Source organism: Myotis myotis, unplaced genomic scaffold, assembly GCF_014108235.1.
Source record: "Myotis myotis isolate mMyoMyo1 unplaced genomic scaffold, mMyoMyo1.p scaffold_m19_p_4, whole genome shotgun sequence".
Lineage (NCBI taxonomy): Eukaryota > Metazoa > Chordata > Mammalia > Chiroptera > Vespertilionidae > Myotis > Myotis myotis.
Genome location: NW_023416346.1, coordinates 11,575,711 through 11,593,533, shown reverse-complemented (window position 1 = coordinate 11,593,533; position 17,823 = coordinate 11,575,711). Strand labels below are relative to the sequence as shown.

The 17,823-nt window shown below is 51.6% G+C and overlaps 1 pseudogene; it reads left to right on the top strand.

The window, feature by feature from the left end:
- The first annotated feature begins 1,669 nt into the window (after window positions 1-1,669).
- LOC118654307 lies at window positions 1,670-2,363 on the top strand (annotated as a pseudogene).
- The last annotated feature ends 15,460 nt before the right edge of the window (window positions 2,364-17,823 follow it).

Below are 17,823 nucleotides of genomic sequence, written 5' to 3'. Positions count from 1 at the left end.
CACCCGCATCTTTGCCTGCAGCCTGCATGGCTGCTGCAAATCCCCTGCACCCCTCTGGCTCCAACTTAAAGATGACGGCCCCCCTGCCCACGAATGAGGGACTGAGGCTCTCCCAGGAAGTCCCACCCTTTCGCGCAAGGCAACCAGGTGTCTCCAGGGCGCCTTCCTGTCTGCGCAGACGACCCCCTTGTATTCAGAGGCACTGCGACTGGCTCAGGCCACCTGGGCCCAGACCCACAGCCAGCTTAGCCAATGAGCACTCCCGCCGGAAGCTCTGCTGCCCGGAACGCTGTGCACCCAGTGCGCCTGCGCCTGCGCAGACAGAACTACTTGCTGGTTTCCTGGCAGGAGAGGCCTGCCCTGGGCGCCTGTGCTGAGGCTGCTGGGAACTGAGGGTTTCCCGCCACCTGGCCCCGCCCCCAGCTTCCGGCTGAGCCTCGGGCAGCGCTGGCCTGACTGCCCTCATGTAACTCAAGCTCGCTGACCCCTGGTCCCCTTGATGGAGTTCTGGGAGGGACTCGGCGCCTCTGGGCTAGTCCTGGCCTGTCTTCCTCTCTGGCCTCCACCTGCTGCTGCATCTGAATCTGCAGAGACGGGTGGGGCCCCGCCCTGGGGAATTCCCGGCAGCAGTCGCTCCTCCATCCCTCTGTACTGCTGAGTGCTATTCCACGCACAGGCGTATCAGGATCGGTGCAACCATTCACCTGCGGATGGACATTTCGGTTATTCTTTTTTTATTTTTTACTTTTATTTATTATTATTATTATTTTTATTGCTTAAAGTATTACAAAAAGTATTACATATGTCTCCTTCCCCGCCCCCCCCCCCCCGCCCTTGACAATCCCCTGGCCTCCCCTACCCCCCAGTGTCTTATGTCCATTGGTTATGCTTATATGCATGCATACAAGTCCTTTGGTTTATCTCTTACCCACCCCCCTCCTGCCCTCCCACCCTCCCCGGCCTTCCTGCTGTAGTTTGACAGTCTGTTTGAGGCAGCTCTGCCTCTCTATCTATTTTTGTTCATAAGTTTATAATGGTCTTTATTATCCAGAAATGAGTGACAATCATGTGGTATTTTTCCTTCATTGACTGGCTTATTTCACTTAGCATAATGCTCTCCAGTTCCATTCATGCTGTTGCAAATGGTAAGAGTTCCTTCTTTTTTATAGCAGCATAGTATTCCATCATGTAGATGTACCACAGTTTTCTAATCCATTCATCTACAGATGGGCACTTAGGCTGTTTCCAGATCTTAGCTATGGTGAATTGTGCTGCTATGAACATAGGGGTGCATATATCCTTTCTGATTGGTGTTTCTGGTTTCTTGGGATATATTCCTAGAAGTGGAATCACATGTTCAAATGGGAGTTCCATTTGTAGTTTTTTGAGGAAACTCCATACTGTCTTCCATAGTGGCTGCACCAGTCTGCATTCCTACCAGCAGTGCACAAGTGTTCCTTTTTCTCCACATCCTCTCCAGCACTTGTCGTTTGTTGATTTGTTGATGATAGCCATTCTGACAGGTGTGAGATGATACCTCATTGTTGCCCGCAACCAAGGTACGTGCCCTTGACTGGAATCGAACCCGGGACCCCTCAGTCCGCAGGCTGACGCTCTATCCACTGAGCCAAACCAGCCAGGGCACAAATATTTTTAAATATATAAATAAATGTGCTATACATTGGTCATTGTCCCCAACATGCTGGCCAGTTTCCTGTCCCGCAGCCAGCGGATGCCCATGCTGGGCTGTGCTCTGCAAATGCACCTCTTCATCGCTCTGGGAGAGCAGAATGTTTCCTCCTGGCCGTGATGGCCTACGACTGCTTCGTGGCCATCTGCATGCCCCTGTGCTACACACTCATCGTCACCAGGGTCCTCTGTCTGCAGATGCTGGCTCTGGCATGCGTCAGCGGCTTTGCACTCTCACTCACTCTTACCACCCTGATATTCCTCTTGCCCTTCTGTCAGTCCCATGAGATCAATCATTTCTTCTGTGACATCCCTGCTGTGCTGTTCCTGGCCTGCTCAGACACACGAGCCAATGAGATTGCCATCTTCGTGGTCTGCATGCTCATCCTGTTGATTCCCTTCTTACTGATACTGCTCTCCTACGGATTCATTATCATCGCCATCCTCAGCATCCACTCAGCCCAGGGCAGGAGCAAAGCCTTCTCCACCTGTGCCGGGCACCTGCTGGTCTCTCTTCAATGAAGATGAAAATGGCTTTGCTACATTCATCTTCATCAACCCCAAGTCATACTACACCCTGGAACAGGACAAGATAGTCTCCTTTACCTACACCAATGTAACTCCCACGTTCTACCCCATGGAACAAGGAAGTCAAAGGTGCCCTTGGGCTCTAACTGGTTTGGCTCAGTGGATAGAGCGTCTGCCTGTGGACTGAAAGGTCCCAGATTCGATTCCAGTCAAGGGCATGTACCTTGGTTGCGGGCATATCCACAGTAGGAGGTGTGTAGGAAGCAGCTGATCGATGTTTCTCTCTATCCTTCTCTCTTCATCTCTGTAAAAACTCAATAAAATATAATTTTTTTTAAAAAGTGCCCTCATGAGTCTCCTGGAGAGCTATAACTAGATGAGGCGGCAGCCTAAAGCCAGGTGAAGGGCAAAGTAGACTGACTCCACCAGGACTAATCTGACCCCTGACAAGAACCCACTGGGTCATCTCACTGCACACCTTGTGGCTCCACTTCTCCCTTTGAGGGCTGATCCCTGGTTCTGCATGCACCTGAACTTTACCACACTCTTTCCTATGCTCAAAGAGATGGAACAAATCCTAATCCTGAGGCTTTCCAAAACGCAGCCATTCAAGGGGTGTTTTGTTGTCCCTTCTTGGACAATTCCATTCATTATCTGGGACATGGTCAGAGGCATGGCCACCAACAGGAAGAAAGTCATGAGCTGACCCAAAGAAAACATTAAGGCACCACTTCTCTGGACAAAGAGTTAGCGAGGATAAAATACAAGGAGCTCCCAAGTCCAAACTAGGCAAAGTGAAGACGTGGAAAGGCAGAGCCTCCCAGAAATTTAATCTTGCATCACCACAAAACAACCTAGTGATCACTTGAGATACAACAGTGCAAAACAAACAGCAGCAGCCCTGGGGGCCTGTGACCTGCTCTGCCCCCATCAGCTCACCATCCTCACGAAGGCATTTCACTCACTGTCCACCCCAGTCCAGCCTCTGGGCCAGGTGACCCTCCTCCGTGCGTTGCTTAAAGGGCCACTTGCTCCTGGTAGGCAGTGCAGACTGCCCTTCCTCCTACCTGCCCTGCCGTGCTTGGGGAGGTGCCCCTCCACCGTGGCCACAAGTGCTTACTCACCGCCCAGCACTGAAATGATTTGTCCCTGTCTGGCCTGGGGGCACCTGCAGGCAAGGAGTGTGATTACTCTCTGTTACCAGAGACCTGGCACGTAACAGGTATTCAGTACGCAGTAACCAAACTGTGAGCCCCATTCGCTTCGGCTTACCTTCCCACCCTGGCTGCTAATGAATGAAAGCCTTCAACACCTGCTGAGCTGAGGCCTCTGTGTTCAGGGACTCATGTCAGATGTAAAGATCTCAAGAGAGTGTTTGCTGACCCCACTCCCACCCCACAGGCTGGGCTATGTGCCATGGACCCTGAATTTTCCTCCATCATGGCACTTAGCAAGAAAGAGTTGTTGATGGAATAAATGTATGAAAGATTGGGCACCTTGTGTGTAACAGGCACTGGGCATAGCACTGGGGCTATGAAAAGCAACACAGACCCTGCCCTCAAGGAGCTCACAAATTAGTCTGGGGGATTAGGCACCGAAACAACTTTATTTAACACAATTGTTACCAGCTCTTCAGAGGAAGGAGTGACTTGTCCCAACCCCAAACCTAGGAACACCCACATTCTGCTAAAAGGGTCAGGAATGGGGGGACTGGGTCCTTGATGACCCTTCATTGGACAAGTAAACCAGCATGATGACCCTCTCCCTCTGGACTGCACAATCAGTCAATACATTTCCTTATAGTTTAAACCCCAAAAGCATTCCTTACTGACACACAAAAAAACCCAATGAGCATCAGCTATTTCCAACCTTGCCCGTCTCCTCAATTTGCAGCTCCTCCTACCCACCTCATGATGCGTAGGCGATGACCCCATCTTCTATAGCTAAGAGGCCCCAGAGCCACCAGAGGGGCACTCCTCAATGACAGTGGTAGATCTGGGAGGACAGGAACCATGTAGATAGATCATTTTTCCCAGTGCCCACCCCTGCTTGCTTTTTGGTCAGAAGGATCGCCTAGAGCAGTGGTTGGCAAACTGCGGCTTGCGAGCCACATGCGGCTCTTTGGCCCCTTGAGTGTGGCTCTTCCACAAAATACCACATACAGGCGCGCACATACAGTGTGATTGAAACTTTGTGGCCCATGCGCAGAAGTTGGTATTTTGTGGCCCATGCGCAGAAGTCAGTATTTTGCGGAAGAGCCACACTAAAGGGGCCAAAGAGCCACATGTGGTTCATGAGCCACAGTTTACTGACCACTGCCCTAGAGCAGCGGTTGCCAAACAGTGGTCCGCTGACCACTGGTGATCTGTGAGGTCTGAAAAGTTGGCGACCAGTGCCCTAGAGGCTCTGCCCAGGAGCTTACACACCAGCAGATTCCTGGTCACAGTCAGGGCTATGGGTGCTGTGCCAAAGTTAGGCTCAGGTTGCTATCCTATGGGGCAATGCTATTCCCCATCTTCTGGGATTGTGGTGAGGATTCGTGGATAAGCCCGGAAAGCGATGCCTGGGCAGCACCTGGCATACAGGGTGCCGATCAATGGAAACAGGGATTAGCCAGCTGATGGGTACTGGGTCCTTCCATGTTGCCCCCTCACCCGCCTGATGCCCTTCCTTCGGTGCCCTCAGAGCTGGGAGAGGCTGCAGCCTGGAAGGTTTGGGGGGCTGACTCCCTGAGGAGGTCCTGCAGGAAACTTAGATGGCGACTCCAGCTGGATCCCAGGGAAGGTGGTGATCATTGATTCCATATGGCTACGGAGAGAGCGATCAGGAGTGAGGGGGAGACAGACAGCGAGTAAAATGGTAGCAGTTTGTTGCCCACAATACCCCACTGCAGCCCCATGTGGGCCCTGTGCTGCTGGGCCATCTGATGCCCTTACAAAGGGTGCACGGATGCCCATCTATTTGGACAAGGCATCGTGGTTCATGCCAAATATGTTTTTAGACATATTTATTGCATTCCATACAAGTCCTCTTTGCTTCAGAAATGTGAAGGTCTTAACCGCTGTGCAGCCAAAGGGTTTAGGCTAGATCTGGTGCTATCGAGATAGAGGCTGGATGTGCTGAGCACCTCCTACGTCGCTGCGTGTGCATGTGCTACTTGCTCATGCACACATGTGCACGTGTACTTAGAAGGATTAGAGAGAAAAATATTACTTTGTGTCATCTTGATGAAATGCTGATGACAGCAAACTTGCAGTTGCCTCTAGAGCAGCGGTTCTCAACCTGTGGGTCGCGACCCCTTTGGCGGTCGAATGACCCTTTCACAGGGGTCACGTAAGACCATCCTGCATATCAGATATTTACATTACGATTCATAACAGTAGCAACATGACAGTTATGAAGTAGCAACGAAAATAATTTTATGGTTGGGTCACAATATGAGGAACTGTATTTAAAGGGCCAGAAGGTTGAGAACCACTACTCTAGAGGAATAAGTGTCCATGTCGGATGGGCATTATGTGTGGAGTTTAGAAAGGATTGCTCTTGGGAAGCAGCTCAAAGTCATGAGGACAGCAGGGCTGTGCCACACGGGCCCCACAGTCATTAGGCTGGGTCCCCAGGCTCCGTGACTTCAGGGACTTCACCACAGTCCTCCTACCTGCATCAGGAAAAGGGGCCAAGGGCAAGCACTTTCAAAGGAAAGATTGGCCTTCAGTGAATAGAAGAGGATAATTCAAACTTCAGCAAAGTAGTTCACTTGGGATCTAATTAGAAGTTTCTCTGAACAACAATTGCTGAATAACTTAATTTTTCTCTCTTTACAAATGTAATTGATGCCCACTGTCAAAATTAGAAAAAAATTGGGCAAGTTTGGAAAAAAAATAATTACCCATCATCTCCCTACTAAAGATAACCACAATGAAAATGTTGGTGTACTTCGGGATGGAATGAGGTCATTCATGTTTAGTATTTAGAACAGTGACTGGAACATGGTAATCACTCAATGCATGTTATTGCTTTTTAAAAAAAATCTCATCTAAAAGTTGTTCTTATTAGTTTTAGAGGAGAAAAAGTGAGAGAGAAACCTTGATGTGAGAGAGAAACAGGTCGGTTGCCTTCTGACTGGCCTGACCGGGAATCAAACCAACTACCTAGGACAGTGGTTGGCAAACTGCGGCTCGCGAGCCACATGCGGCTCTTTGGCCCCTTGAGTGTGGCTCTTCCACAAAATACCGACTTCTGCGCATGGGCCACGAAATTTCAATCGCACTGTACGTGTGCGCCTGCATGTGGTATTTTGTGGAAGAGCCACACTCAAGGGGCCAAAGAGCCGCATGTGGCTCGCGAGCCGCAGTTTGCCGACCACTGAATGTTTCCACACAGGGAATTGAACCTGTAACCTTTTGATATACAGATGACGCTGCAAACACCTGAGCCACCCGGCCAGGGTCATGTTATTGGTTATTATTATTCCCTTGTTAATAAGCTTAGGAAAGCCTTGCCCTGTCCAAAAATCAAAGTTCATCTAATTTTTTTCTAGTATTTACACTTTGATTTTATTGTGTGATAATACAAAAAAACCTACCCATTATAAACAATTCATATCTCTTAAAAATCAGTAGCATAAATGGAAAAGCATTCCTTCACATACTTACCCCCTGTGTCTCAGTGTGATACATTAAAAGCAGCTTCTGACCCCAGTGCTCATTTGTCCCATCCTATTTCATTCATTAAACAGTCACTTGCACCTCAGAAGTGTCCCTTACAGGATCTGTCCTGTGAGTCTTGGCTGCATCAGCAGAGAGCTGTGTCCAGGTGCAAACTCCCCTGCACTCCCAGGGCCCCTGTGCACAGGCTGTGTGGAGGCAGGAGAAGGGGGGCGTGCAGGGAGCTGGAGGGGAGCGCGGGCACTGGGAACAGAGGTGTCCTCCCCAGCAGTGTGGCCTCAGGGGGCACGAGGGGCGCAGGGGCCCAGATTCTCAGCAGGAATAGGCAGCCTGCAGGCGAGGGAGAGCAGGAAGATTCCAGAGATAAGTAGACAGCACAGGAAGGCGCTCCTTAGCGGGTCAGAGCAGAGCCCTTCACGTGTCACCTGTCCAGCCTGCTTCTCCCTCCTCGGCCCCATGTCAGCGTGACCCAGTTATGCCAATCCCTGGGGGTCCTTCTTGTCACCACACTGTTCACCCTCCCCACCCAGTCCTTGCTGGATCTGTGGCTCTTACCTGCTAACAGCTACTTCCTGTGTTTTCTCTTGAATCCCTTCACCCACCTGCCCTGCTTGCTGTGTTCCTATCTGGGATTCTGTCATCCTTTCTCCCCAAGGAGACAGCGCCCTGGGAAAGGCTTTCTGCAGGCTTCCCTCCCTGCTGTACTATTCCCAGTTCCTGGAACAGTGTGGGGCGCGGAGACCCCAGAACAAATACTTGCCCATGGGAGCAGCTGGATGTGGGGAGGCCTCCCCTGTACCCTCCGTCCCTTCCCCTCTCCCATCCCCCAAACACAAGCAGAGGTGGAGCAGGAGCGGCTTAGGAAAATAACATTTCAATTGTCACATTTCCAGGTTGATTTATTAGTGGGGTTTTTTTGGTGTTTATTTTTTTTAGGAGAAAGGGATGTCCCCTTTGATAAGTCCCATCCCCTCTCACCCCTCAACCTGATCTCAGGGTGTGGGGAAAGTCTTTTGAGAATCTACTCAGCTGTAAGATAGCACGGCCTGTGTTACAAAGCTTTCCCACCAGGTTTGGGATTAGCTGTGACACAGACATGGCTTAAGTAAAGCTGCTACATGGAATACTTGAGATGTGGGAAGTGCATCAGCCTTAAGCTCAGATAGGGGCCCATTCCCTGATCCCTTCCCTGGCTGGTGCCCACAGTTGTGCCAAGCCAGGGGAGCAGTCCCTGATCCTTGGGAGGGACAGAACACCACATCTACCCACTCTTAACTTGTGGGCAGAGGGAGAGTGTGGGCACAGAAACACCCCTCCAGGCATTGCCCTAGCCCTGCCCACCTCTCTGTACCTTTCCTGGTGACTTGATCCCCTTTCCAGACAGATCAGCTGACACAGGGTGTCCTACCAACTGAGGGTTCCTGGCACCTCTGATACCACCAGCCTTCTCCCCATCTCCAGCACACCCACACTCCCACACCTAGGGGGAGGAAGAGCCCCCAGGAAGGCTGAGCCAGCAGAGGGTAAAGCAGCTGGGTTGTCCCAGGGCTGGTGTTCCCGCTCCTGCTGCCCTTGTGTCCACCTTGCTGGTCCCTCCTGAGCGCCTGGACCCCGCCCGCCCCAGCCTGAGGTGTGAGACAGGGCGGTGTGCGTGCGGGCAGAGGCAGAGGGGCCGGCAGCCACCCTCCCCAGGCCGGCGGGCAGCACTAAGTGGTGCTAAAGGAGCAAGGCCCATCCACCGCCTCCTCCAGGGTCTGAGTTGGGGTTCGCGGGGGCAGGGCAGGCAGGGCCAGGCGGGACTCCCGGGGGACCGGCCCAGAGGCCCCTGACCCACTCTCAGGCCCAACGACAGGGACCCCCAGCGGCAAGCTGTTCACCGTGAGGGTAGCTGGGCGGGCACCCGCACAGGCTCTGAGGCTCACCCGCCAGCCTGTTGCTGGGCAGGCTTCACGGGATACAGTCACGTGCCCAGGGCACTGATAAGGTTTTCTGGCCAATGGCGCAGGGCCTGTTTGCGCGCATGCGCTCTGGGCCTTCAAGGGGTGGCACCCGCTAGGGGGCGGAGCTTCCTGTCAGACCGTTGGCGCCTCAGGGGGAGCGGCTCTCAGAAGTCCCAAAGAGAGGCTGAGGGGCCATGGAGGATGACGACGGTGTCCCAGGCCGCGGGGCCGAAGATGGGGAAGAACAGGCCATTTCGGGCGACCTTGTCATTCCAGATGGCCCTGGAGGCCACGAGGGCCCCGGGAGAGGCGGCAGCGGGGAGGCCAGTGCTGTCGCCATGGAAGCGCCACAGGTCGCCCGGGCCCTCGACGCTCCAGGGCCAAACGCATTTGCCGAGCCACAGCCCATGGCCAGAAGGCCAAGACCAGACATTTTCCAGTTGTATCCTATTTGAGGAGGGCCGGGTGGTCAGGGGGACGGTCGTAGGCCAGACACTGGGTCGGGAGGAGGGGTCAGCCTGGGGTAGGGAGGGAAGAGGGGCGGGGCCGGCCCGGGGAGGGGGGGCGGGGGCCTGAGGGGATGGGGTAATGGCGGGCAGTGGAGATGGTGGGGGAGGCGGCCTGAGGGACCAGGAAGGAGGGACCATACGTGAGGGACTAAGACGGGGGAGTGTGGCCTGAGCGGAAGCAGCAAAGTCTGGATGGGATGGTGCCTTAACTGACTCCTCTAGCTCCATCCTGGTGCCCTTCAGCTCATCCGTGGAGGCAGTGAGAGCGTGCCATTTCCTGGGCCCGCGTACCCAATCTCATGTAGCAGCAGTGGAGCAGGAGCTTATAGTGTCTGACAGTTTTCTAACTATGTTAGTTCTAAAGAGGGTCATGGTGGGGGACTGGAGGTGGGGCGGGCAGGTGGCTAGGGTGGGTCTCCCGAGGGTCTTTATAACATTGAATTGGAGATTCCCCCCCAAAGAAGATCCATCCCTGGCCAGTGAGCTCAGTGGTTAGCATCTGGCGAGCACACTGGAGGGTGGAAGGTTCTATCCCCTGTTAAGGGCACCTACCTGGGTTGCAGGTTCAATTCCTGCCCCTGCCCCCATCAGTTTATGGGTCAGTGTGTGAGGGAAGCAACTGATGCATGTGTTTCTCCTCTCACATTTATGTTTCTCTCTCTCTCTCTCTCTCTCTCTCTCTCTCTCTCTCTCTCTCCTCCCCCCTCTTCCCCCTCTCTCTCCCCCCTCCCTCCCACCTTCCACTCTCTTAAAATAAAATAAATAAATAAAATAAAATAAAATAAAAGAATAGAATAGAATAGAATAAAAGTCAGTTCTAGGGATGTTTTCAGGGTGAACTGGGCCTGTCGCCACCTGAAGGGCCAGAGAGAGCTACGTGCATGCCGATTTATCACCTTTGATTTGATTTTCTTTTTCCCTCATTTAGCCAACTCACTGCTGAAGATGTTAACCAACTGCGAATTTCTATCTCCTCCTGTATCCATGAGCTTTGCCTGCTGATCCGGACCATGCGGCGCACTGTGCCCCCATTTTTTTACGTTAACCCCAGGACGATAAGTGGGGGCTAGGACTAACCTAGAGGCCCTCCCTAGGTAGTGCATGCTTCCCTGAGGCATGGAACCCTACAGGACTTGCCACTTCAGTATGGGGGCCTGATTGTTTGCTTGTACTGGCCCTTTGTTACTTTCAATTCCATTGTTTCGCTGTTGCTGGAAGAGGGGCTCTAGATTGTGTGTTACAGCAGAAAATACAAGTGAACTGCTACTCTTCTCGGAGTGCGGTTTTCTATTACCTGACACCCTCCACATTTACTTGCCTTTGTCTCTGGGTTGGAGCGGAGATGGGCAATTCAGTTACTCTAGTCAGTAGAAGACAATTTAAGAAAAAAAAGAAAATGAAAATGAATTGTGTCCTGCCATTCCGCATTAACAGCTGCTGGTATTTCGGAATATTTTTTTAGCTTTATAATTGCATTTATATATTGGATGCACAAAATAATATACAGTGTATAAGTTATGCAAATTCAGGATTAAATGTTTCCTGAACTATTTATATTTTCTTTTCTTGTGATGAGAACTTTAAAAATATACTCTATTTATTTATTTGCTTGTTTGTTTATTTTATAATTCTTTGTTGTTGTGTTGCATGTCACCCTTTTCCCCCCATTGAACCCCTCCAGCCCACTCCTGCCCCCCACCCCAAGCCCTTACCACCTATTGTAGCCCTGGGCCATGCATATATGCATACAAGGTTCTTGGTTGATTACTTCCCACCACCCACCCTCCTCCATCTTCCCTCCCATATTCCGCACTCTGTTCCATGCTTCCATGTGTCTGCATCCACTCCATTCATCAGTTTATTTTGTTATCTAAGACAAACTTTAAATACATGTCTCTGGATGCATAAAAGAAGTACAATAATATAATTGCTTAACATTTAGTGTTTCCGTTTTCCTTCTAATACAATGATTCAATGGAATTCTTCTATGATTTTGCGTGAATGGTTATTTCCTCAAGATAGATTCCAACAGGTATAAGGACTGAGTTAAAAATGTACGTTTCTATTTCTTTTCTTAAGGCTGTTAGTCTACAGTACGCAATTGCTATCCAAAAAGTGTGCCCTCCCCCCAGAGTTCTAGTTTGCTCACCTTCTTATACCAGTAGGTCAGCAGACACAGGGTTATTTCTCAGTTGAGGGACCCTGGCACCCCTAGCCCTACCCTGCCATTTGCCACCCCCACCCCTGAGGAGCAAGACTTTACTCCTAGGGGTAAGGACAGCCCATGAGGGCTGTGCCAGCAGAGGGTAGAGCAACTGGGAGTTAGTTGTCCCAGGGTGGTGCTCCCGCTCCTGCTACCCTTGTGTCCAGCTGGTCCCACCGGAGCATGTGGATCCAGCCGGCCCAAGCCTGTCACCAGGAGACATGGCAGTGTGCGTGCCTGGCAGAGGCAGTGGGGCTGGCAGCTACCCCTCCCCCCGGCTAGCACCACGAAGCGACAGTGCCCGGGTGAGAAATGGATGGTGCTTAAGGAGCAAGGCCCATCCATCCCAGCTCCTCCAGGGTCTCAGCTGGGGGTACATGAGGGCGGGCAGGGCCCAGGAGTGACTCTTAGCGGACCTGTACAGGCTTTGAGGCTCGCCCAGAAACATGGCGTTGGGCAGGCTTAGGGAGGGGGGGAGGGGGACGGGTAAACAGTCACGTGCCCAGGGCCGTTTCTGGCCAATGGAGGCAGGACATGTTTGCGCATGCGCTCTGGGGAGCCGAGTGCTATCGCCTGCTAGGGGGCGAACGTAGCTTCCGGTTAGAACTTGGGCGCCTCCTAGATAGGCGCTCTCCGAAGTCACAAGCAAAGGCCGAGGAGCCATGCAGGCTGAAGATGGAGGCGCAGGCGGTGTGGCCGAAGATGGGGAAGGCCAGGCCAGTCCAGGCGACACTGGCAACCCAGATCGCCCTGGAGGCCACGAGGGCCCCGGGAGAGGCAGCAGCGGGGAGGCCGGTGCCGATGCCGGGCCAGCGCCACAGGTCTCGCGGCCATTCGATGCTCCTAGGCCTGGCGCAGATGCCGAGCCAGGGACCATAGCCAGAAATCCACAACAACCACGACGAAGAGGGCTCCAGTTGTATCCTATTTGGCAAGTGGCTGGATGGCCAGGGGCACACAGTAGGCAGGGAGGAGGGGTCAGCCTGGGCTAGGGAGCAAAGAGGGGAGAGAGGTGAGTCGGGTGGCTGAGGCGATGGGCCAGTGGTTGGCAGTTGAGATGGTGGGGGGAGGTAGCCTCAGGGACCAGGAAGGGGACTAAGATGAACGAGAGCGGCCTGAGGGGAAGTAGCAACGTCTGTATGGGATGGTTCCTTAACTGAATCTCCTCTAGCTCCATCACAGTGTCTTTCCAGTCACACATGGAGGCAGTGTTGGCCTTCCAGTACCTGGCCCGGTGTCCCCAACCCCAACGAATGGTCGTTAAGCAGGAACTCATAGTGGTTGACAATCTTCTAACTATGTTAGTTCTAAAAAGGGCCACAGTGTGGGGGACGTGGGGTGGGTCAGGTGGCCAGGGTGATTCTCTGGAGGGTCATTATAATAGTGAATTGGAGACCCATGGAAAAGTCAGGTCCAAGGAGTTACTTGTGGTGAACTGGGCCTGTCGCCACCTGAGGGAACAGAGAGAGCTTGGTGCAGAGTTATCATATTTAATTTGATTTCCTCCCCCCTTCTTTTAGCCAACTGACTTCAGAAGACCCCAGCCAGCTCCTAATGTCTTTCTCCTCCTGTCTCCATGAGTTTTGCCTGCTGATTCAGACCATGCAGCACACTATGCCTCCGTTTCTTTTAGTTAACCCTAGGTCGGAAGAAGAGGACGAAGGCTAACCCAAGGTGCCTCCCTAGGCACTGCATGCTTCCCTGGGCCATTGGTTCCTACCGGGGTTGCCACTTTATTATGGGGGCCCAATTGTGTGCTTGTATTGGCCCTTCCGCACTCTCACCTCTATTGTTTCCCTGTTGCTGGAGGATGGGGTTCTTAATTGTTTGTTACAGCAGGAAATAAAGGTGAACTGCTATTCTTGTCTGAGATTATTTTCAGTTACTGCACCTCCAAATCTTTTTTTGCCTTTGTCTCTGGTTTCGTGGGGAGGTAAGAGATTCAGCATTAACTGCTGTCGGTATTTTGGAATATTTTCTTTTATAGTTGCATTTATGTATGAATGGCACAGCAGTAGTATATAATGTGTAATTTTTGCAAGTTCAGGATTAAAATTTTTCCGAACTATTTTCATTTAACATATGAGCTCTTTATTTTTCAAAAAATTTTTAAATACATATCAATGGATGCATAAGAGAAGTATAATAGTGTAATTGTTGAACATTTAATGTTTTCATTTTCCCTCTTATAAATAATGATTTGATGGAGTTCTGTATAATTTTATTTGAATGGTTATTTCCTCAAGATAGATTCCAAGAGGTAGAATCAGAGTTAAAAATGTATGTTTCTATTTATTTTTAAGGCTGTTAGCTTACAGTACACAATTGCTATCCAGAAAGTATGCCCTCCCACCAGAATTATAGTTTCCCCAGCTATTTATGACAGTAGTTCTGATTCTTGTCAAAAATACCAACAATGCCCTGACCGGTTTGGCTCAGTGGACAGAGCGTCAGCCTGGGGACTGAAGGGTCCCAGGTTCGATTCCGGTCAAGGGCATGTACCTTAGTTGCAGGCCCATCCCCAGTGGGGGGTGTGCAGGAGGCAGCTGATCGATGCTTCTCTCTCATCGATGTTTCTGACTCTCTATCCCTCTCCCTTCCTCTCTGTAAAAAATCAATAAAATCTATTAAAAAAAAATACCAACAATGACACACACACACAAAATACAACTTAGTTTCCATGAGGAGATCAAACAACCCAGGAACACTAAAATAGGAATTTTTTAAATATATATTTTTATTTCAGAGAGGAAAGGAGAGGGAGAGAGAGATAGAAACATAAAAGAGAGAAATTCATTGATCAGCTGCCTCCTGCATGCCCCACACTAGGGACTGATCCTGCTATCCAGGCATGTGCCCTGACCAGGAGCCAAACCATGATCTCTTGGTTCATAGGTCGATGCTCAACCACTGAGCCACACCAGCTGGGCATAGAATAGGAATTTTGTGGCTTACTAACATTTCAGATCAGTGATGAACTGTTGAGATGATGAGTTAAGCATTAGAGGGGAGGAAGTTAACTCCTAATATACCTAGTTTCTGGCAACCTTGCCAATCTTGCTTATAGTTTTTATAGCTTTTATGAGGATTACATCAGATTTTCATCATAGGTGATCAGGTTGTCTGCAGATAAGGCAGTTTGAGATTATTTTGAATTGAGAAATTTTAAAAAAGAGGAAATGGAGAAAAAACACATAGAAAAACCACAAAACTAAAATAGCAGACAGAAACATGAGGGAAAAGAAATAATAGAGATACAGTGCAATCAGAAAACAAAAGATTAAATGCCTGTAATAAGTCTTCATGTAGCAATAATCACCCTAAATGTAAATGGACTGGACTCTCCAATCAAAAGGTAAAGAGTAGCAGGATCCATTAAACAATAAGACTCTACTATACATAACCTTCAGGAGACCCATCTCAGCTCCAAAGACACACATAAGCTCAGGGTGAATAGGTGGAAGAGGATACTCCAAACAAATGGCACCGTGAGAAAAGTGGGTTTAGTCCTATTTATATCAGACAAAATAGATTTCAAGGCAAAAAGGTAACAAGAGACAAAGATGGACATTTATAATGAAAAAGGGGACAATTCATCAAGAAGACATAATACTTATTAATATACTAGTGGCCTGGTGCACAAAATTCATGCACATTAAAAGGGGATTAATTAGAGGAAATATTTTAATATTGCTATTTGCCTTTTCTCTATAATAGAAGTGTCAGAGATGAAAGAAAATTAATAAAATGTATATGAAAATCTTCCTCCTGTCAGAGTCTGGGGTGCGCCACGGGACCCAGAGTCAAGTCCCTACCCACCCACGTGCACCTCAAAATTGCACGAGACCCAGACCCGGCCGGCCCTTCCCCCATTGGGCTAGATCCAGACCTGGCCAGTCCCACCCTTGTCAAGCCCCGCCAGGCAGGGGGCACAGCCTCAGGTCCCCTGGCCTGGCGCTGGGGCAGGGGGCATGGCCTGAGGTCCCCCAGCCTGGGCCAGGGTGGCAGGCATGCCTCAAGGTCCCCCGTCAAGACCCGCTGGATGGGGGACGTGGCCTGAGATCCCCGTCAAGACCCACTGGGTCGGGGGCATGGCCTGAGGTTCCCCGGCCTGACGCTGAGAGGAGGGTGCAGCCTCAGGTCCCCTGTCAAGCCCCTCCAGGCGGGGATGCGGCCTCAGGTCCCCTGGCTCGGTGCTGGGGTAAGGGGCATGGCCTGAGGGCCCCCGTCAAGCCCCGCCGGGTGGGGGGTGCGGCCTCAGGTCCCCCGGCCCGGCGCTGGGAGGAGGATGCAGTCTCAGGTCCACCATCAAGTCCCACCAGGAGGGGAGCACAGCCTCAGGTCCCCCATCCAGCCCTGCTGGGCGGGGGGTGCAGCCTGAGGTCCCCTGACCTGGGGCAAGGGGAGCAGCCTGAGGTCCCCTGGCCCAGCACTGGGGCAGGAGGGACACACCTTGAGGTCCCCTGTCAAGCCCTGCCAGGTGGGGATGCGGCCTCAGGTCCCCCAGCCCGGCACCAGGGCGCAGGGTGCAGCCTCAGGTCCCCTGGCCCAGTGCTGGGGCAAGGGGCATGGCCTGAGGTCCCCCGTCAAGCCCTGCTAGGGTGGGGGGCATGTCCTGAGGTCCCCTGGCCTAGTGCCGGGGCGGGGGGCACAGCCTGAGGTTCCCCAGCCTGGCGCTGGGGCAGAGGACACAGCCTGAGGTTCCCTGGTCGAGCACCAGGGTGGGGGGCGCACCTTGAGGTCCCCTGTCAAGCCCTGCCGGGTGAGGGGGCATGGCCTCAGATCCCCTGGCCCGATGCTGGGACAGGGGGTGCGGCCTGAGGTCCCTTGGCCTGGCGCCAGGGCCAGGGGCATGGCCTGAGGCCCCCCATAAAGCCCTGCCAGGTAGAGGGCGCAGTCTGAGGTCCCTGGCCTGGCTTCAGGGTGGGGTGTGCGGCCTGAGATCTCCTGTCAAGCCCCATGGAGTGGGGGTGTGTGGGCACGCAGCTTCAGGTCCCTACTGATTGCTCATTCTGGCTCGTTACAGAAACTCAGCCTCCACTGTGGGTGCAGCCATCTTGTGTTACAGAAACCCCACCTCCGCTGTGGGTGCAGCCATCTCGTATTAGGGAAACCCCCGCCTCCGCTGTGGGTGCCGCCATCTTTGTGGCAGAGTGATGGTCAAATTTGCATATTCCCTCTTTATTATACAGGACTAGTGGCCTGGTGCATGAAATTTGTGCACATTAAAAGGAAATTAGAGGAAATATTTTAATATTGTTATTTGTTCTTTCTCTATAATAGAAGTGTCAGAGATGAAAAAAATTAGTAAAATGTATATGAAAATCTCCCTCCTGTTAGAGTCTGGAGAGTGTCATGGGACCCAGAGTCAAATGCCCGCCCACCTGTGCATGCCTCGAAATCCACAAGACCCAGACCCAGCTGGTCTCAACCCCATCAAGCCCCACAGGATGGGGGGCACAGCCTCAGGTCCCCTATCAAGTCCCACCAGGCGGGGAGTGCAGCCTAAGGTCCCCCAGCCCGGCACTGGGGTGGGGGGGCGTGGTGTGACAGCATGATGGCATGACAATCATTTGTATGTTAGCTCTTTATTATATAGGCTGTACACCCAATCTGGAAGCATCAAAATATACAAAGCAATTATCAATAGACTGAAAGGGAGAAATTGATAATTATCTATAATAATAAAAGCATAATATGATAATTAGACCAGATGTCCTTCCGGACAACCTTCTGGATGAAGCTTAGGCTGAGAGGGAAGCCCAGGTCCCGGGTGCCAGAGGGAAGCCAGTGCCGGCAGCTGGGGGAAGGCCTACTCTTGCATGAATTTCGTGCAACGGGCCTCTAGTACAATAATAGTGGAGGACTTTAATACTCTACTTACACCTATGGATAGATCACTCAGACAGAAAGTCACAAGGAAATAATTGGTCTTAAATGACACATTTGGCTGGGTGCATTTAATGATATTTGTGGAATTTCCCATCAAATAACAAGAAATGGAAAGAACACCCTGAGATGGACTGGACTCTGAGTTGCTGGTGTTGGTGAGATAGTGGGTGTGTTCTTATTTGTTTGGAGGTTCGGCAGCACACCCCTGGGTCCAAGGCTCCTTTTTCGTGGCCCGTGCAGATGTAGCAACTGCAGTGTGGCTCTGGAAGCCAAACACTTCCTGATACTTGGACCACAGCAAGGGGAGTGTGTTCCAGGAGCCAACAGTGGAGTCAGCAGTTCCTGATTCTCCACCCGCCTTGTGACCTGGGTACCGACTCCCTTGGCAGGTCTTT